The sequence below is a fragment of the Ambystoma mexicanum genome, chromosome 2q (genome assembly GCF_040938575.1).
Source record: "Ambystoma mexicanum isolate Mex_15411 chromosome 2q, UKY_AmexF1_1, whole genome shotgun sequence".
Classification (NCBI taxonomy): Eukaryota; Metazoa; Chordata; class Amphibia; order Caudata; family Ambystomatidae; genus Ambystoma; species Ambystoma mexicanum.
This window is the reverse complement of record NC_090924.1, coordinates 126,785,865-126,806,256: the sequence shown is the minus strand read 5'-3', so window position 1 is coordinate 126,806,256 and position 20,392 is coordinate 126,785,865. Positions and strand designations below refer to the sequence as shown.

General features: G+C 47.4%; 13 non-coding genes across 13 annotated transcripts; all 13 read right to left on the bottom strand.

The window, feature by feature from the left end:
• Positions 1-2,239: 2,239 nt before the first annotated feature.
• TRNAP-UGG (transfer RNA proline (anticodon UGG)) lies at positions 2,240-2,311 on the bottom strand. Its single transcript has one exon. It is a non-coding gene; the product is annotated as a tRNA-Pro (tRNA).
• A 1,319-nt stretch (positions 2,312-3,630) lies between these two features.
• TRNAV-CAC (transfer RNA valine (anticodon CAC)) lies at positions 3,631-3,703 on the bottom strand. The gene has a single exon. It is a non-coding gene; the product is annotated as a tRNA-Val (tRNA).
• Positions 3,704-4,123: 420 nt separating this feature from the next.
• TRNAP-UGG (transfer RNA proline (anticodon UGG)) lies at positions 4,124-4,195 on the bottom strand. Its single transcript has one exon. It is a non-coding gene; the product is annotated as a tRNA-Pro (tRNA).
• A 1,808-nt stretch (positions 4,196-6,003) lies between these two features.
• Positions 6,004-6,075, bottom strand: TRNAP-UGG (transfer RNA proline (anticodon UGG)). Its single transcript has one exon. It is a non-coding gene; the product is annotated as a tRNA-Pro (tRNA).
• Positions 6,076-7,386: 1,311 nt separating this feature from the next.
• TRNAV-CAC (transfer RNA valine (anticodon CAC)) lies at positions 7,387-7,459 on the bottom strand. Its single transcript has one exon. It is a non-coding gene; the product is annotated as a tRNA-Val (tRNA).
• A 420-nt stretch (positions 7,460-7,879) lies between these two features.
• On the bottom strand, positions 7,880-7,951 carry TRNAP-UGG (transfer RNA proline (anticodon UGG)). Its single transcript has one exon. It is a non-coding gene; the product is annotated as a tRNA-Pro (tRNA).
• A 1,291-nt stretch (positions 7,952-9,242) lies between these two features.
• TRNAV-CAC (transfer RNA valine (anticodon CAC)) lies at positions 9,243-9,315 on the bottom strand. The gene has a single exon. It is a non-coding gene; the product is annotated as a tRNA-Val (tRNA).
• A 2,304-nt stretch (positions 9,316-11,619) lies between these two features.
• Positions 11,620-11,691, bottom strand: TRNAP-UGG (transfer RNA proline (anticodon UGG)). Its single transcript has one exon. It is a non-coding gene; the product is annotated as a tRNA-Pro (tRNA).
• Positions 11,692-13,002: 1,311 nt separating this feature from the next.
• On the bottom strand, positions 13,003-13,075 carry TRNAV-CAC (transfer RNA valine (anticodon CAC)). Its single transcript has one exon. It is a non-coding gene; the product is annotated as a tRNA-Val (tRNA).
• Positions 13,076-13,495: 420 nt separating this feature from the next.
• On the bottom strand, positions 13,496-13,567 carry TRNAP-UGG (transfer RNA proline (anticodon UGG)). The gene has a single exon. It is a non-coding gene; the product is annotated as a tRNA-Pro (tRNA).
• A 1,291-nt stretch (positions 13,568-14,858) lies between these two features.
• On the bottom strand, positions 14,859-14,931 carry TRNAV-CAC (transfer RNA valine (anticodon CAC)). The gene has a single exon. It is a non-coding gene; the product is annotated as a tRNA-Val (tRNA).
• Positions 14,932-17,231: 2,300 nt separating this feature from the next.
• TRNAP-UGG (transfer RNA proline (anticodon UGG)) lies at positions 17,232-17,303 on the bottom strand. Its single transcript has one exon. It is a non-coding gene; the product is annotated as a tRNA-Pro (tRNA).
• Positions 17,304-18,628: 1,325 nt separating this feature from the next.
• TRNAV-CAC (transfer RNA valine (anticodon CAC)) lies at positions 18,629-18,701 on the bottom strand. Its single transcript has one exon. It is a non-coding gene; the product is annotated as a tRNA-Val (tRNA).
• Between the last annotated feature and the right edge of the window lie 1,691 nt (positions 18,702-20,392).

Genomic DNA, 20,392 nt, shown 5'->3' with positions numbered 1-20,392 from the left:
GGGCAGTGCAAGTGGACCTGCTTAAAGACTAATCAAATGCCTTGCGCCTGAAGCTCACACAATCCAGCCTAAAACATACGTCCTATCAAGCATGCGCACATATACAAGTATGCCAGCTGAGGGCCTATGCAGCGTACAGAGGGAAGGACATATTTCCACTTTGAGATCGGACGGCCAAAACTCACAAGCAAATCAAGGAATGTTACTGAGAGCTAACAGAGAACACAAAGTGCTTGTCGCAAGGACATGGCACGCAAAGAGGTTCAGGAAGTGAATTGTTCATCGACTACTGCTTACCGAGAAAACCAGAGAGTCTGTCCAATGAAAATAACATTGAAAAAACAAAAAAAAGGAGCTCAAGTTAACCACCTTGATTGGGCTCGGGGACCTCTCGCACCCAAAGCGAGAATCATACCCCTAGACCAACGAGCCACGGTCCTTTGAGCATTTGACGGAATTGTCCTCAGCGTTTGCACCCCCTTAGGATTCGAGGCCAAGAATGCCTATTCCTGAAGTTTGTTCCTGCCGCTGAAAGCCTTGTCGGTGTATGAGCCAAATGAATGCCCCAGTCGGCACGCTCTGACTGTCTTCACAGGTCTCCTCCTCATCCCGAAGGTTGGTGGCCCATTGACATCAGGGTGGAAGGTGCTTGCGATACACTGTTCCTTCCTTCCTTCCTTCCTTCCTTTATTCCTCTTATGCTGTTTATGTAATAAGAGGGGACGATACACAGAAGAGAGAAAGTGGCCCAACACACTAGACTAGCAGTCTTCTGATCAATCTGCAGCTGGCAAGGTGGGGGAGAGCCTTTATTTTGCACCTGCTGGGATCTGCATTGGCAGAAGCTCTGAGGGCTGGGCCTTTCCTTTTGCCTGTAAAAACAAAAAGCAGCCCTCCTCCCTCCAGCCCTGAGAGCATGGGCGTGACACTGGAAAAAGCAGCATCTCCCCTTTGGTAAAGATGACCATTGCACAGCTGCTCACTCAGAGCTCGATCGTGCTCGATCAGGCGAGATATATTTAGGTCACCAGCAAAGTCTGTTCTCTTTTCTTGCGTAGGGTGAGCATTCACAGAGCCCAGCTTCGTTGACAAGAGTGCAAAAGGTGTATACTAAAAGCTTTCTGCTTTACTTGAGCGCCATGGCCGTTATTATATTTTGGCTGCTCCAAGCAATCTCTGTCCAGCCGATGCAAATTTCCAGCTCAAATTTTCCCAGCACTCAAAAAGTCCCTCCTCCCTCCAGCTCTGCTTTCAGGAAGTTCAGCAGAAGCAGTCCAACTTCTGTTCCCACTTCAGAGGAAAAGCTTTCTCGGGCCAGAGAAAGCCAGGGAATCACTGTACCGGCAAGTGCATTTCTTACAACTGGTAATCCCTCAGAACACAGAAATGAAGAAGCTGTATATGAAAATGTATTATTTCTTTGGTACACTAACCTATGTAACTAATATGGACCATTTCAGAGGACGGAGCGGACCCAACTGTGATCCCAGAGACCCAAATACCCAGCAGTAGGGAAAATAAATCCTCTCTGTGCTCTGCAACATTACATACACAAAATGCAAGCGCGTGCATTTTTTTATTGGCCCCATATACAGAATACATGTGAGGATGCTTGCCTTCCCAGTGTATTTCTCAAGCTCTTGAGAGCATATGCTATTTCCATGAGAACGCAAATAAGTTCATACTTTACATTTGTGTGTGACAAAAGGGGAAAAAAACTATTTTGTGTAAAATGCCAGCAGAGAGTGTTTCTGCCCGGTCTCGAACCGGGGACCTTTCGCGTGTGAGGCGACCGTGATAACCACTACACTACAGAAACAGCTGCTTGCTCACCTTTGTAGGGACTGGGAGAACAGGTGCAAAGGGCAGTGCAAGTGGACCTGCTTAAAGACTAATCAAATGCCTTGCGCCTGAAGCTCACACAATCCAGCCTAAAACATACGTCCTATCAAGCATGCGCACATATACAAGTATGCCAGCTGAGGGCCTATGCAGCGTACAGAGGGAAGGACATATTTCCACTTTGAGATCGGACGGCCAAAACTCACAAGCAAATCAAGGAATGTTACTGAGAGCTAACAGAGAACACAAAGTGCTTGTCGCAAGGACATGGCACGCAAAGAGGTTCAGGAAGTGAATTGTTCATCGACTACTGCTTACCGAGAAAACCAGAGAGTCTGTCCAATGAAAATAACATTGAAAAAACAAAAAAAAGGAGCTCAAGTTAACCACCTTGATTGGGCTCGTCCGGGATTTGAACCCGGGACCTCTCGCACCCAAAGCGAGAATCATACCCCTAGACCAACGAGCCACGGTCCTTTGAGCATTTGACGGAATTGTCCTCAGCGTTTGCACCCCCCTTAGGATTCGAGGCCAAGAATGCCTTTTCCTGAAGTTTGTTCCTGCCGCTGAAAGCCTTGTCGGTGTATGAGCCAAATGAATGCCCCAGTCGGCACGCTCTGACTGTCTTCACAGGTCTCCTCCTCATCCCGAAGGTTGGTGGCCCATTGACATCAGGGTGGAAGGTGCTTGCGATACACTGTTCCTTCCTTCCTTCCTTCCTTCCTTCCTTTATTCCTCTTATGCTGTTTATGTAATAAGAGGGGACGATACACAGAAGAGAGAAAGTGGCCCAACACACTAGACTAGCAGTCTTCTGATCAATCTGCAGCTGGCAAGGTGGGGGAGAGCCTTTATTTTGCACCTGCTGGGATCTGCATTGGCAGAAGCTCTGAGGGCTGGGCCTTTCCTTTTGCCTGTAAAAACAAAAAGCAGCCCTCCTCCCTCCAGCCCTGAGAGCATGGGCGTGACACTGGAAAAAGCAGCATCTCCCCTTTGGTAAAGATGACCATTGCACAGCTGCTCACTCAGAGCTCGATCGTGCTCGATCAGGCGAGATATATTTAGGTCACCAGCAAAGTCTGTTCTCTTTTCTTGCGTAGGGTGAGCATTCACAGAGCCCAGCTTCGTTGACAAGAGTGCAAAAGGTGTATACTAAAAGCTTTCTGCTTTACTTGAGCGCCATGCCCGTTATTATATTTTGGCTGCTCCAAGCAATCTCTGTCCAGCCGATGCAAATTTCCAGCTCAAATTTTCCCAGCACTCAAAAAGTCCCTCCTCCCGCCAGCTCTGCTTTCAGGAAGTTCAGCAGAAGCAGTCCAACTTCTGTTCCCACTTCAGAGGAAAAGCTTTCTCGGGCCAGAGAAAGCCAGGGAATCACTGTACCGGCAAGTGCATTTCTTACAACTGGTAATCCCTCAGAACACAGAAATGAAGAAGCTGTATATGAAAATGTATTATTTCTTTGGTACACTAACCTATGTAACTAATATGGACCATTTCAGAGGACGGAGCGGACCCAACTGTGATCCCAGAGACCCAAATACCCAGCAGTAGGGAAAATAAATCCTCTCTGTGCTCTGCAACATTACATACACAAAATGCAAGCGCGTGCATTTTTTTATTGGCCCCATATACAGAATACATGTGAGGATGCTTGCCTTCCCAGTGTATTTCTCAAGCTCTTGAGAGCATATGCTATTTCCATGGGAACGCAAATAAGTTCATACTTTACATTTGTGTGTGACAAAAGGGGAAAAAAACTATTTTGTGTAAAATGCCAGCAGAGAGTGTTTCTGCCCGGTCTCGAACCGGGGACCTTTCGCGTGTGAGGCGAACGTGATAACCACTACACTACAGAAACAGCTGCTTGCTCACCTTTGTAGGGACTGGGAGAACAGGTGCAAAGGGCAGTGCAAGTGGACCTGCTTAAAGACTAATCAAATGCCTTGCGCCTGAAGCTCACACAATCCAGCCTAAAACATACGTCCTATCAAGCATGCGCACATATACAAGTATGCCAGCTGAGGGCCTATGCAGCGTACAGAGGGAAGGACATATTTCCACTTTGAGATCGGACGGCCAAAACTCACAAGCAAATCAAGGAATGTTACTGAGAGCTAACAGAGAACACAAAGTGCTTGTCGCAAGGACATGGCACGCAAAGAGGTTCAGGAAGTGAATTGTTCATCGACTACTGCTTACCGAGAAAACCAGAGAGTCTGTCCAATGAAAATAACATTGAAAAAACAAAAAAAAGGAGCTCAAGTTAACCACCTTGATTGGGCTCGTCCGGGATTTGAACCCGGGACCTCTCGCACCCAAAGCGAGAATCATACCCCTAGACCAACGAGCCACGGTCCTTTGAGCATTTGACGGAATTGTCCTCAGCGTTTGCACCCCCCTTAGGATTCGAGGCCAAGAATGCCTATTCCTGAAGTTTGTTCCTGCCGCTGAAAGCCTTGTCGGTGTATGAGCCAAATGAATGCCCCAGTCGGCACGCTCTGACTGTCTTCACAGGTCTCCTCCTCATCCCGAAGGTTGGTGGCCCATTGACATCAGGGTGGAAGGTGCTTGCGATACACTGTTCCTTCCTTCCTTCCTTCCTTCCTTTATTCCTCTTATGCTGTTTATGTAATAAGAGGGGACGATACACAGAAGAGAGAAAGTGGCCCAACACACTAGACTAGCAGTCTTCTGATCAATCTGCAGCTGGCAAGGTGGGGGAGAGCCTTTATTTTGCACCTGCTGGGATCTGCATTGGCAGAAGCTCTGAGGGCTGGGCCTTTCCTTTTGCCTGTAAAAACAAAAAGCAGCCCTCCTCCCTCCAGCCCTGAGAGCATGGGCGTGACACTGGAAAAAGCAGCATCTCCCCTTTGGTAAAGATGACCATTGCACAGCTGCTCACTCAGAGCTCGATCGTGCTCGATCAGGCGAGATATATTTAGGTCACCAGCAAAGTCTGTTCTCTTTTCTTGCGTAGGGTGAGCATTCACAGAGCCCAGCTTCGTTGACAAGAGTGCAAAAGGTGTATACTAAAAGCTTTCTGCTTTACTTGAGCGCCATGGCCGTTATTATATTTTGGCTGCTCCAAGCAATCTCTGTCCAGCCGATGCAAATTTCCAGCTCAAATTTTCCCAGCACTCAAAAAGTCCCTCCTCCCTCCAGCTCTGCTTTCAGGAAGTTCAGCAGAAGCAGTCCAACTTCTGTTCCCACTTCAGAGGAAAAGCTTTCTCGGGCCAGAGAAAGCCAGGGAATCACTGTACCGGCAAGTGCATTTCTTACAACTGGTAATCCCTCAGAACACAGAAATGAAGAAGCTGTATATGAAAATGTATTATTTCTTTGGTACACTAACCTATGTAACTAATATGGACCATTTCAGAGGACGGAGCGGACCCAACTGTGATCCCAGAGACCCAAATACCCAGCAGTAGGGAAAATAAATCCTCTCTGTGCTCTGCAACATTACATACACAAAATGCAAGCGCGTGCATTTTTTTATTGGCCCCATATACAGAATACATGTGAGGATGCTTGCCTTCCCAGTGTATTTCTCAAGCTCTTGAGAGCATATGCTATTTCCATGAGAACGCAAATAAGTTCATACTTTACATTTGTGTGTGACAAAAGGGGAAAAAAACTATTTTGTGTAAAATGCCAGCAGAGAGTGTTTCTGCCCGGTCTCGAACCGGGGACCTTTCGCGTGTGAGGCGACCGTGATAACCACTACACTACAGAAACAGCTGCTTGCTCACCTTTGTAGGGACTGGGAGAACAGGTGCAAAGGGCAGTGCAAGTGGACCTGCTTAAAGACTAATCAAATGCCTTGCGCCTGAAGCTCACACAATCCAGCCTAAAACATACGTCCTATCAAGCATGCGCACATATACAAGTATGCCAGCTGAGGGCCTATGCAGCGTACAGAGGGAAGGACATATTTCCACTTTGAGATCGGACGGCCAAAACTCACAAGCAAATCAAGGAATGTTACTGAGAGCTAACAGAGAACACAAAGTGCTTGTCGCAAGGACATGGCACGCAAAGAGGTTCAGGAAGTGAATTGTTCATCGACTACTGCTTACCGAGAAAACCAGAGAGTCTGTCCAATGAAAATAACATTGAAAAAACAAAAAAAAGGAGCTCAAGTTAACCACCTTGATTGGGCTCGTCCGGGATTTGAACCCGGGACCTCTCGCACCCAAAGCGAGAATCATACCCCTAGACCAACGAGCCACGGTCCTTTGAGCATTTGACAGAATTGTCCTCAGCGTTTGCACCCCCCTTAGGATTCGAGGCCAAGAATGCCTTTTCCTGAAGTTTGTTCCTGCCGCTGAAAGCCTTGTCGGTGTATGAGCCAAATGAATGCCCCAGTCGGCACGCTCTGACTGTCTTCACAGGTCTCCTCCTCATCCCGAAGGTTGGTGGCCCATTGACATCAGGGTGGAAGGTGCTTGCGATACACTGTTCCTTCCTTCCTTCCTTCCTTTATTCCTCTTATGCTGTTTATGTAATAAGAGGGGACGATACACAGAAGAGAGAAAGTGGCCCAACACACTAGACTAGCAGTCTTCTGATCAATCTGCAGCTGGCAAGGTGGGGGAGAGCCTTTATTTTGCACCTGCTGGGATCTGCATTGGCAGAAGCTCTGAGGGCTGGGCCTTTCCTTTTGCCTGTAAAAACAAAAAGCAGCCCTCCTCCCTCCAGCCCTGAGAGCATGGGCGTGACACTGGAAAAAGCAGCATCTCCCCTTTGGTAAAGATGACCATTGCACAGCTGCTCACTCAGAGCTCGATCGTGCTCGATCAGGCGAGATATATTTAGGTCACCAGCAAAGTCTGTTCTCTTTTCTTGCGTAGGGTGAGCATTCACAGAGCCCAGCTTCGTTGACAAGAGTGCAAAAGGTGTATACTAAAAGCTTTCTGCTTTACTTGAGCGCCATGGCCGTTATTATATTTTGGCTGCTCCAAGCAATCTCTGTCCAGCCGATGCAAATTTCCAGCTCAAATTTTCCCAGCACTCAAAAAGTCCCTCCTCCCGCCAGCTCTGCTTTCAGGAAGTTCAGCAGAAGCAGTCCAACTTCTGTTCCCACTTCAGAGGAAAAGCTTTCTCGGGCCAGAGAAAGCCAGGGAATCACTGTACCGGCAAGTGCATTTCTTACAACTGGTAATCCCTCAGAACACAGAAATGAAGAAGCTGTATATGAAAATGTATTATTTCTTTGGTACACTAACCTATGTAACTAATATGGACCATTTCAGAGGACGGAGCGGACCCAACTGTGATCCCAGAGACCCAAATACCCAGCAGTAGGGAAAATAAATCCTCTCTGTGCTCTGCAACATTACATACACAAAATGCAAGCGCGTGCATTTTTTTATTGGCCCCATATACAGAATACATGTGAGGATGCTTGCCTTCCCAGTGTATTTCTCAAGCTCTTGAGAGCATATGCTATTTCCATGAGAACGCAAATAAGTTCATACTTTACATTTGTGTGTGACAAAAGGGGAAAAAAACTATTTTGTGTAAAATGCCAGCAGAGAGTGTTTCTGCCCGGTCTCGAACCGGGGACCTTTCGCGTGTGAGGCGAACGTGATAACCACTACACTACAGAAACAGCTGCTTGCTCACCTTTGTAGGGACTGGGAGAACAGGTGCAAAGGGCAGTGCAAGTGGACCTGCTTAAAGACTAATCAAATGCCTTGCGCCTGAAGCTCACACAATCCAGCCTAAAACATACGTCCTATCAAGCATGCGCACATATACAAGTATGCCAGCTGAGGGCCTATGCAGCGTACAGAGGGAAGGACATATTTCCACTTTGAGATCGGACGGCCAAAACTCACAAGCAAATCAAGGAATGTTACTGAGAGCTAACAGAGAACACAAAGTGCTTGTCGCAAGGACATGGCACGCAAAGAGGTTCAGGAAGTGAATTGTTCATCGACTACTGCTTACCGAGAAAACCAGAGAGTCTGTCCAATGAAAATAACATTGAAAAAACAAAAAAAAGGAGCTCAAGTTAACCACCTTGATTGGGCTCGTCCGGGATTTGAACCCGGGACCTCTCGCACCCAAAGCGAGAATCATACCCCTAGACCAACGAGCCACGGTCCTTTGAGCATTTGACGGAATTGTCCTCAGCGTTTGCACATGCCTTTTCCTGAAGTTTGTTCCTGCCGCTGAAAGCCTTGTCGGTGTATGAGCCAAATGAATGCCCCAGTCGGCACGCTCTGACTGTCTTCACAGGTCTCCTCCTCATCCCGAAGGTTGGTGGCCCATTGACATCAGGGTGGAAGGTGCTTGCGATACACTGTTCCTTCCTTCCTTCCTTCCTTCCTTTATTCCTCTTATGCTGTTTATGTAATAAGAGGGGACGATACACAGAAGAGAGAAAGTGGCCCAACACACTAGACTAGCAGTCTTCTGATCAATCTGCAGCTGGCAAGGTGGGGGAGAGCCTTTATTTTGCACCTGCTGGGATCTGCATTGGCAGAAGCTCTGAGGGCTGGGCCTTTCCTTTTGCCTGTAAAAACAAAAAGCAGCCCTCCTCCCTCCAGCCCTGAGAGCATGGGCGTGACACTGGAAAAAGCAGCATCTCCACTTTGGTAAAGATGACCATTGCACAGCTGCTCACTCAGAGCTCGATCGTGCTCGATCAGGCGAGATATATTTAGGTCACCAGCAAAGTCTGTTCTCTTTTCTTGCGTAGGGTGAGCATTCACAGAGCCCAGCTTCGTTGACAAGAGTGCAAAAGGTGTATACTAAAAGCTTTCTGCTTTACTTGAGCGCCATGGCCGTTATTATATTTTGGCTGCTCCAAGCAATCTCTGTCCAGCCGATGCAAATTTCCAGCTCAAATTTTCCCAGCACTCAAAAAGTCCCTCCTCCCGCCAGCTCTGCTTTCAGGAAGTTCAGCAGAAGCAGTCCAACTTCTGTTCCCACTTCAGAGGAAAAGCTTTCTCGGGCCAGAGAAAGCCAGGGAATCACTGTACCGGCAAGTGCATTTCTTACAACTGGTAATCCCTCAGAACACAGAAATGAAGAAGCTGTATATGAAAATGTATTATTTCTTTGGTACACTAACCTATGTAACTAATATGGACCATTTCAGAGGACGGAGCGGACCCAACTGTGATCCCAGAGACCCAAATACCCAGCAGTAGGGAAAATAAATCCTCTCTGTGCTCTGCAACATTACATACACAAAATGCAAGCGCGTGCATTTTTTTATTGGCCCCATATACAGAATACATGTGAGGATGCTTGCCTTCCCAGTGTATTTCTCAAGCTCTTGAGAGCATATGCTATTTCCATGGGAACGCAAATAAGTTCATACTTTACATTTGTGTGTGACAAAAGGGGAAAAAAACTATTTTGTGTAAAATGCCAGCAGAGAGTGTTTCTGCCCGGTCTCGAACCGGGGACCTTTCGCGTGTGAGGCGAACGTGATAACCACTACACTACAGAAACAGCTGCTTGCTCACCTTTGTAGGGACTGGGAGAACAGGTGCAAAGGGCAGTGCAAGTGGACCTGCTTAAAGACTAATCAAATGCCTTGCGCCTGAAGCTCACACAATCCAGCCTAAAACATACGTCCTATCAAGCATGCGCACATATACAAGTATGCCAGCTGAGGGCCTATGCAGCGTACAGAGGGAAGGACATATTTCCACTTTGAGATCGGACGGCCAAAACTCACAAGCAAATCAAGGAATGTTACTGAGAGCTAACAGAGAACACAAAGTGCTTGTCGCAAGGACATGGCACGCAAAGAGGTTCAGGAAGTGAATTGTTCATCGACTACTGCTTACCGAGAAAACCAGAGAGTCTGTCCAATGAAAATAACATTGAAAAAACAAAAAAAAGGAGCTCAAGTTAACCACCTTGATTGGGCTCATCCTGGATTTGAACCCGGGACCTCTCGCACCCAAAGCGAGAATCATACCCCTAGACCAACGAGCCACGGTCCTTTGAGCATTTGACGGAATTGTCCTCAGCGTTTGCACCCCCCTTAGGATTCGAGGCCAAGAATGCCTATTCCTGAAGTTTGTTCCTGCCGCTGAAAGCCTTGTCGGTGTATGAGCCAAATGAATGCCCCAGTCGGCACGCTCTGACTGTCTTCACAGGTCTCCTCCTCATCCCGAAGGTTGGTGGCCCATTGACATCAGGGTGGAAGGTGCTTGCGATACACTGTTCCTTCCTTCCTTCCTTCCTTCCTTCCTTTATTCCTCTTATGCTGTTTATGTAATAAGAGGGGACGATACACAGAAGAGAGAAAGTGGCCCAACACACTAGACTAGCAGTCTTCTGATCAATCTGCAGCTGGCAAGGTGGGGGAGAGCCTTTATTTTGCACCTGCTGGGATCTGCATTGGCAGAAGCTCTGAGGGCTGGGCCTTTCCTTTTGCCTGTAAAAACAAAAAGCAGCCCTCCTCCCTCCAGCCCTGAGAGCATGGGCGTGACACTGGAAAAAGCAGCATCTCCCCTTTGGTAAAGATGACCATTGCACAGCTGCTCACTCAGAGCTCGATCGTGCTCGATCAGGCGAGATATATTTAGGTCACCAGCAAAGTCTGTTCTCTTTTCTTGCGTAGGGTGAGCATTCACAGAGCCCAGCTTCGTTGACAAGAGTGCAAAAGGTGTATACTAAAAGCTTTCTGCTTTACTTGAGCGCCATGGCCGTTATTATATTTTGGCTGCTCCAAGCAATCTCTGTCCAGCCGATGCAAATTTCCAGCTCAAATTTTCCCAGCACTCAAAAAGTCCCTCCTCCCTCCAGCTCTGCTTTCAGGAAGTTCAGCAGAAGCAGTCCAACTTCTGTTCCCACTTCAGAGGAAAAGCTTTCTCGGGCCAGAGAAAGCCAGGGAATCACTGTACCGGCAAGTGCATTTCTTACAACTGGTAATCCCTCAGAACACAGAAATGAAGAAGCTGTATATGAAAATGTATTATTTCTTTGGTACACTAACCTATGTAACTAATATGGACCATTTCAGAGGACGGAGCGGACCCAACTGTGATCCCAGAGACCCAAATACCCAGCAGTAGGGAAAATAAATCCTCTCTGTGCTCTGCAACATTACATACACAAAATGCAAGCGCGTGCATTTTTTTATTGGCCCCATATACAGAATACATGTGAGGATGCTTGCCTTCCCAGTGTATTTCTCAAGCTCTTGAGAGCATATGCTATTTCCATGAGAACGCAAATAAGTTCATACTTTACATTTGTGTGTGACAAAAGGGGAAAAAAACTATTTTGTGTAAAATGCCAGCAGAGAGTGTTTCTGCCCGGTCTCGAACCGGGGACCTTTCGCGTGTGAGGCGACCGTGATAACCACTACACTACAGAAACAGCTGCTTGCTCACCTTTGTAGGGACTGGGAGAACAGGTGCAAAGGGCAGTGCAAGTGGACCTGCTTAAAGACTAATCAAATGCCTTGCGCCTGAAGCTCACACAATCCAGCCTAAAACATACGTCCTATCAAGCATGCGCACATATACAAGTATGCCAGCTGAGGGCCTATGCAGCGTACAGAGGGAAGGACATATTTCCACTTTGAGATCGGACGGCCAAAACTCACAAGCAAATCAAGGAATGTTACTGAGAGCTAACAGAGAACACAAAGTGCTTGTCGCAAGGACATGGCACGCAAAGAGGTTCAGGAAGTGAATTGTTCATCGACTACTGCTTACCGAGAAAACCAGAGAGTCTGTCCAATGAAAATAACATTGAAAAAACAAAAAAAAGGAGCTCAAGTTAACCACCTTGATTGGGCTCGTCCGGGATTTGAACCCGGGACCTCTCGCACCCAAAGCGAGAATCATACCCCTAGACCAACGAGCCACGGTCCTTTGAGCATTTGACAGAATTGTCCTCAGCGTTTGCACCCCCCTTAGGATTCGAGGCCAAGAATGCCTTTTCCTGAAGTTTGTTCCTGCCGCTGAAAGCCTTGTCGGTGTATGAGCCAAATGAATGCCCCAGTCGGCACGCTCTGACTGTCTTCACAGGTCTCCTCCTCATCCCGAAGGTTGGTGGCCCATTGACATCAGGGTGGAAGGTGCTTGCGATACACTGTTCCTTCCTTCCTTCCTTCCTTTATTCCTCTTATGCTGTTTATGTAATAAGAGGGGACGATACACAGAAGAGAGAAAGTGGCCCAACACACTAGACTAGCAGTCTTCTGATCAATCTGCAGCTGGCAAGGTGGGGGAGAGCCTTTATTTTGCACCTGCTGGGATCTGCATTGGCAGAAGCTCTGAGGGCTGGGCCTTTCCTTTTGCCTGTAAAAACAAAAAGCAGCCCTCCTCCCTCCAGCCCTGAGAGCATGGGCGTGACACTGGAAAAAGCAGCATCTCCCCTTTGGTAAAGATGACCATTGCACAGCTGCTCACTCAGAGCTCGATCGTGCTCGATCAGGCGAGATATATTTAGGTCACCAGCAAAGTCTGTTCTCTTTTCTTGCGTAGGGTGAGCATTCACAGAGCCCAGCTTCGTTGACAAGAGTGCAAAAGGTGTATACTAAAAGCTTTCTGCTTTACTTGAGCGCCATGGCCGTTATTATATTTTGGCTGCTCCAAGCAATCTCTGTCCAGCCGATGCAAATTTCCAGCTCAAATTTTCCCAGCACTCAAAAAGTCCCTCCTCCCGCCAGCTCTGCTTTCAGGAAGTTCAGCAGAAGCAGTCCAACTTCTGTTCCCACTTCAGAGGAAAAGCTTTCTCGGGCCAGAGAAAGCCAGGGAATCACTGTACCGGCAAGTGCATTTCTTACAACTGGTAATCCCTCAGAACACAGAAATGAAGAAGCTGTATATGAAAATGTATTATTTCTTTGGTACACTAACCTATGTAACTAATATGGACCATTTCAGAGGACGGAGCGGACCCAACTGTGATCCCAGAGACCCAAATACCCAGCAGTAGGGAAAATAAATCCTCTCTGTGCTCTGCAACATTACATACACAAAATGCAAGCGCGTGCATTTTTTTATTGGCCCCATATACAGAATACATGTGAGGATGCTTGCCTTCCCAGTGTATTTCTCAAGCTCTTGAGAGCATATGCTATTTCCATGAGAACGCAAATAAGTTCATACTTTACATTTGTGTGTGACAAAAGGGGAAAAAAACTATTTTGTGTAAAATGCCAGCAGAGAGTGTTTCTGCCCGGTCTCGAACCGGGGACCTTTCGCGTGTGAGGCGAACGTGATAACCACTACACTACAGAAACAGCTGCTTGCTCACCTTTGTAGGGACTGGGAGAACAGGTGCAAAGGGCAGTGCAAGTGGACCTGCTTAAAGACTAATCAAATGCCTTGCGCCTGAAGCTCACACAATCCAGCCTAAAACATACGTCCTATCAAGCATGCGCACATATACAAGTATGCCAGCTGAGGGCCTATGCAGCGTACAGAGGGAAGGACATATTTCCACTTTGAGATCGGACGGCCAAAACTCACAAGCAAATCAAGGAATGTTACTGAGAGCTAACAGAGAACACAAAGTGCTTGTCGCAAGGACATGGCACGCAAAGAGGTTCAGGAAGTGAATTGTTCATCGACTACTGCTTACCGAGAAAACCAGAGAGTCTGTCCAATGAAAATAACATTGAAAAAACAAAAAAAAGGAGCTCAAGTTAACCACCTTGATTGGGCTCGTCCGGGATTTGAACCCGGGACCTCTCGCACCCAAAGCGAGAATCATACCCCTAGACCAACGAGCCACGGTCCTTTGAGCATTTGACGGAATTGTCCTCAGCGTTTGCACATGCCTTTTCCTGAAGTTTGTTCCTGCCGCTGAAAGCCTTGTCGGTGTATGAGCCAAATGAATGCCCCAGTCGGCACGCTCTGACTGTCTTCACAGGTCTCCTCCTCATCCCGAAGGTTGGTGGCCCATTGACATCAGGGTGGAAGGTGCTTGCGATACACTGTTCCTTCCTTCCTTCCTTCCTTCCTTTATTCCTCTTATGCTGTTTATGTAATAAGAGGGGACGATACACAGAAGAGAGAAAGTGGCCCAACACACTAGACTAGCAGTCTTCTGATCAATCTGCAGCTGGCAAGGTGGGGGAGAGCCTTTATTTTGCACCTGCTGGGATCTGCATTGGCAGAAGCTCTGAGGGCTGGGCCTTTCCTTTTGCCTGTAAAAACAAAAAGCAGCCCTCCTCCCTCCAGCCCTGAGAGCATGGGCGTGACACTGGAAAAAGCAGCATCTCCCCTTTGGTAAAGATGACCATTGCACAGCTGCTCACTCAGAGCTCGATCGTGCTCGATCAGGCGAGATATATTTAGGTCACCAGCAAAGTCTGTTCTCTTTTCTTGCGTAGGGTGAGCATTCACAGAGCCCAGCTTCGTTGACAAGAGTGCAAAAGGTGTATACTAAAAGCTTTCTGCTTTACTTGAGCGCCATGGCCGTTATTATATTTTGGCTGCTCCAAGCAATCTCTGTCCAGCCGATGCAAATTTCCAGCTCAAATTTTCCCAGCACTCAAAAAGTCCCTCCTCCCGCCAGCTCTGCTTTCAGGAAGTTCAGCAGAAGCAGTCCAACTTCTGTTCCCACTTCAGAGGAAAAGCTTTCTCGGGCCAGAGAAAGCCAGGGAATCACTGTACCGGCAAGTGCATTTCTTACAACTGGTAATCCCTCAGAACACAGAAATGAAGAAGCTGTATATGAAAATGTATTATTTCTTTGGTACACTAACCTATGTAACTAATATGGACCATTTCAGAGGACGGAGCGGACCCAACTGTGATCCCAGAGACCCAAATACCCAGCAGTAGGGAAAATAAATCCTCTCTGTGCTCTGCAACATTACATACACAAAATGCAAGCGCGTGCATTTTTTTATTGGCCCCATATACAGAATACATGTGAGGATGCTTGCCTTCCCAGTGTATTTCTCAAGCTCTTGAGAGCATATGCTATTTCCATGGGAACGCAAATAAGTTCATACTTTACATTTGTGTGTGACAAAAGGGGAAAAAAACTATTTTGTGTAAAATGCCAGCAGAGAGTGTTTCTGCCCGGTCTCGAACCGGGGACCTTTCGCGTGTGAGGCGAACGTGATAACCACTACACTACAGAAACAGCTGCTTGCTCACCTTTGTAGGGACTGGGAGAACAGGTGCAAAGGGCAGTGCAAGTGGACCTGCTTAAAGACTAATCAAATGCCTTGCGCCTGAAGCTCACACAATCCAGCCTAAAACATACGTCCTATCAAGCATGCGCACATATACAAGTATGCCAGCTGAGGGCCTATGCAGCGTACAGAGGGAAGGACATATTTCCACTTTGAGATCGGACGGCCAAAACTCACAAGCAAATCAAGGAATGTTACTGAGAGCTAACAGAGAACACAAAGTGCTTGTCGCAAGGACATGGCACGCAAAGAGGTTCAGGAAGTGAATTGTTCATCGACTACTGCTTACCGAGAAAACCAGAGAGTCTGTCCAATGAAAATAACATTGAAAAAACAAAAAAAAGGAGCTCAAGTTAACCACCTTGATTGGGCTCGTCCTGGATTTGAACCCAGGACCTCTCGCACCCAAAGCGAGAATCATACCCCTAGACCAACGAGCCACGGTCCTTTGAGCATTTGACGGAATTGTCCTCAGCGTTTGCACCCCCCTTAGGATTCGAGGCCAAGAATGCCTATTCCTGAAGTTTGTTCCTGCCGCTGAAAGCCTTGTCGGTGTATGAGCCAAATGAATGCCCCAGTCGGCACGCTCTGACTGTCTTCACAGGTCTCCTCCTCATCCCGAAGGTTGGTGGCCCATTGACATCAGGGTGGAAGGTGCTTGCGATACACTGTTCCTTCCTTCCTTCCTTCCTTCCTTTATTCCTCTTATGCTGTTTATGTAATAAGAGGGGACGATACACAGAAGAGAGAAAGTGGCCCAACACACTAGACTAGCAGTCTTCTGATCAATCTGCAGCTGGCAAGGTGGGGGAGAGCCTTTATTTTGCACCTGCTGGGATCTGCATTGGCAGAAGCTCTGAGGGCTGGGCCTTTCCTTTTGCCTGTAAAAACAAAAAGCAGCCCTCCTCCCTCCAGCCCTGAGAGCATGGGCGTGACACTGGAAAAAGCAGCATCTCCCCTTTGGTAAAGATGACCATTGCACAGCTGCTCACTCAGAGCTCGATCGTGCTCGATCAGGCGAGATATATTTAGGTCACCAGCAAAGTCTGTTCTCTTTTCTTGCGTAGGGTGAGCATTCACAGAGCCCAGCTTCGTTGACAAGAGTGCAAAAGGTGTATACTAAAAGCTTTCTGCTTTACTTGAGCGCCATGGCCGTTATTATATTTTGGCTGCTCCAAGCAATCTCTGTCCAGCCGATGCAAATTTCCAGCTCAAATTTTCCCAGCACTCAAAAAGTCCCTCCTCCCTCCAGCTCTGCTTTCAGGAAGTTCAGCAGAAGCAGTCCAACTTCTGTTCCCACTTCAGAGGAAAAGCTTTCTCGGGCCAGAGAAAGCCAGGGAATCACTGTACCGGCAAGTGCATTTCTTACAACTGGTAATCCCTCAGAACACAGAAATGAAGAAGCTGTATATGAAAATGTATTATTTCTTTGGTACACTAACCTATGTAACTAATATGGACCATTTCAGAGGACGGAGCGGACCCAACTGTGATCCCAGAGACCCAAATACCCAGCAGTAGGGAAAATAAATCCTCTCTGTGCTCTGCAACATTACATACACAAAATGCAAGCGCGTGCATTTTTTTATTGGCCCCATATACAGAATACATGTGAGGATGCTTGCCTTCCCAGTGTATTTCTCAAGCTCTTGAGAGCATATGCTATTTCCATGAGAACGCAAATAAGTTCATACTTTACATTTGTGTGTGACAAAAGGGGAAAAAAACTATTTTGTGTAAAATGCCAGCAGAGAGTGTTTCTGCCCGGTCTCGAACCGGGGACCTTTCGCGTGTGAGGCGACCGTGATAACCACTACACTACAGAAACAGCTGCTTGCTCACCTTTGTAGGGACTGGGAGAACAGGTGCAAAGGGCAGTGCAAGTGGACCTGCTTAAAGACTAATCAAATGCCTTGCGCCTGAAGCTCACACAATCCAGCCTAAAACATACGTCCTATCAAGCATGCGCACATATACAAGTATGCCAGCTGAGGGCCTATGCAGCGTACAGAGGGAAGGACATATTTCCACTTTGAGATCGGACGGCCAAAACTCACAAGCAAATCAAGGAATGTTACTGAGAGCTAACAGAGAACACAAAGTGCTTGTCGCAAGGACATGGCACGCAAAGAGGTTCAGGAAGTGAATTGTTCATCGACTACTGCTTACCGAGAAAACCAGAGAGTCTGTCCAATGAAAATAACATTGAAAAAACAAAAAAAAGGAGCTCAAGTTAACCACCTTGATTGGGCTCGTCCGGGATTTGAACCCGGGACCTCTCGCACCCAAAGCGAGAATCATACCCCTAGACCAACGAGCCACGGTCCTTTGAGCATTTGACGGAATTGTCCTCAGCGTTTGCACCCCCCTTAGGATTCGAGGCCAAGAATGCCTTTTCCTGAAGTTTGTTCCTGCCGCTGAAAGCCTTGTCGGTGTATGAGCCAAATGAATGCCCCAGTCGGCACGCTCTGACTGTCTTCACAGGTCTCCTCCTCATCCCGAAGGTTGGTGGCCCATTGACATCAGGGTGGAAGGTGCTTGCGATACACTGTTCCTTCCTTCCTTCCTTCCTTCCTTTATTCCTCTTATGCTGTTTATGTAATAAGAGGGGACGATACACAGAAGAGAGAAAGTGGCCCAACACACTAGACTAGCAGTCTTCTGATCAATCTGCAGCTGGCAAGGTGGGGGAGAGCCTTTATTTTGCACCTGCTGGGATCTGCATTGGCAGAAGCTCTGAGGGCTGGGCCTTTCCTTTTGCCTGTAAAAACAAAAAGCAGCCCTCCTCCCTCCAGCCCTGAGAGCATGGGCGTGACACTGGAAAAAGCAGCATCTCCCCTTTGGTAAAGATGACCATTGCACAGCTGCTCACTCAGAGCTCGATCGTGCTCGATCAGGCTCGATCAGGCGAGATATATTTAGGTCACCAGCAAAGTCTGTTCTCTTTTCTTGCGTAGGGTGAGCATTCACAGAGCCCAGCTTCGTTGACAAGAGTGCAAAAGGTGTATACTAAAAGCTTTCTGCTTTACTTGAGCGCCATGGCCGTTATTATATTTTGGCTGCTCCAAGCAATCTCTGTCCAGCCGATGCAAATTTCCAGCTCAAATTTTCCCAGCACTCAAAAAGTCCCTCCTCCCGCCAGCTCTGCTTTCAGGAAGTTCAGCAGAAGCAGTCCAACTTCTGTTCCCACTTCAGAGGAAAAGCTTTCTCGGGCCAGAGAAAGCCAGGGAATCACTGTACCGGCAAGTGCATTTCTTACAACTGGTAATCCCTCAGAACACAGAAATGAAGAAGCTGTATATGAAAATGTATTATTTCTTTGGTACACTAACCTATGTAACTAATATGGACCATTTCAGAGGACGGAGCGGACCCAACTGTGATCCCAGAGACCCAAATACCCAGCAGTAGGGAAAATAAATCCTCTCTGTGCTCTGCAACATTACATACACAAAATGCAAGCGCGTGCATTTTTTTATTGGCCCCATATACAGAATACATGTGAGGATGCTTGCCTTCCCAGTGTATTTCTCAAGCTCTTGAGAGCATATGCTATTTCCATGGGAACGCAAATAAGTTCATACTTTACATTTGTGTGTGACAAAAGGGGAAAAAAACTATTTTGTGTAAAATGCCAGCAGAGAGTGTTTCTGCCCGGTCTCGAACCGGGGACCTTTCGCGTGTGAGGCGAACGTGATAACCACTACACTACAGAAACAGCTGCTTGCTCACCTTTGTAGGGACTGGGAGAACAGGTGCAAAGGGCAGTGCAAGTGGACCTGCTTAAAGACTAATCAAATGCCTTGCGCCTGAAGCTCACACAATCCAGCCTAAAACATACGTCCTATCAAGCATGCGCACATATACAAGTATGCCAGCTGAGGGCCTATGCAGCGTACAGAGGGAAGGACATATTTCCACTTTGAGATCGGACGGCCAAAACTCACAAGCAAATCAAGGAATGTTACTGAGAGCTAACAGAGAACACAAAGTGCTTGTCGCAAGGACATGGCACGCAAAGAGGTTCAGGAAGTGAATTGTTCATCGACTACTGCTTACCGAGAAAACCAGAGAGTCTGTCCAATGAAAATAACATTGAAAAAACAAAAAAAAGGAGCTCAAGTTAACCACCTTGATTGGGCTCGTCCTGGATTTGAACCCGGGACCTCTCGCACCCAAAGCGAGAATCATACCCCTAGACCAACGAGCCACGGTCCTTTGAGCATTTGACGGAATTGTCCTCAGCGTTTGCACCCCCCTTAGGATTCGAGGCCAAGAATGCCTATTCCTGAAGTTTGTTCCTGCCGCTGAAAGCCTTGTCGGTGTATGAGCCAAATGAATGCCCCAGTCGGCACGCTCTGACTGTCTTCACAGGTCTCCTCCTCATCCCGAAGGTTGGTGGCCCATTGACATCAGGGTGGAAGGTGCTTGCGATACACTGTTCCTTCCTTCCTTCCTTCCTTCCTTTATTCCTCTTATGCTGTTTATGTAATAAGAGGGGACGATACACAGAAGAGAGAAAGTGGCCCAACACACTAGACTAGCAGTCTTCTGATCAATCTGCAGCTGGCAAGGTGGGGGAGAGCCTTTATTTTGCACCTGCTGGGATCTGCATTGGCAGAAGCTCTGAGGGCTGGGCCTTTCCTTTTGCCTGTAAAAACAAAAAGCAGCCCTCCTCCCTCCAGCCCTGAGAGCATGGGCGTGACACTGGAAAAAGCAGCATCTCCCCTTTGGTAAAGATGACCATTGCACAGCTGCTCACTCAGAGCTCGATCGTGCTCGATCAGGCGAGATATATTTAGGTCACCAGCAAAGTCTGTTCTCTTTTCTTGCGTAGGGTGAGCATTCACAGAGCCCAGCTTCGTTGACAAGAGTGCAAAAGGTGTATACTAAAAGCTTTCTGCTTTACTTGAGCGCCATGGCCGTTATTATATTTTGGCTGCTCCAAGCAATCTCTGTCCAGCCGATGCAAATTTCCAGCTCAAATTTTCCCAGCACTCAAAAAGTCCCTCCTCCCTCCAGCTCTGCTTTCAGGAAGTTCAGCAGAAGCAGTCCAACTTCTGTTCCCACTTCAGAGGAAAAGCTTTCTCGGGCCAGAGAAAGCCAGGGAATCACTGTACCGGCAAGTGCATTTCTTACAACTGGTAATCCCTCAGAACACAGAAATGAAGAAGCTGTATATGAAAATGTATTATTTCTTTGGTACACTAACCTATGTAACTAATATGGACCATTTCAGAGGACGGAGCGGACCCAACTGTGATCCCAGAGACCCAAATACCCAGCAGTAGGGAAAATAAATCCTCTCTGTGCTCTGCAACATTACATACACAAAATGCAAGCGCGTGCATTTTTTTATTGGCCCCATATACAGAATACATGTGAGGATGCTTGCCTTCCCAGTGTATT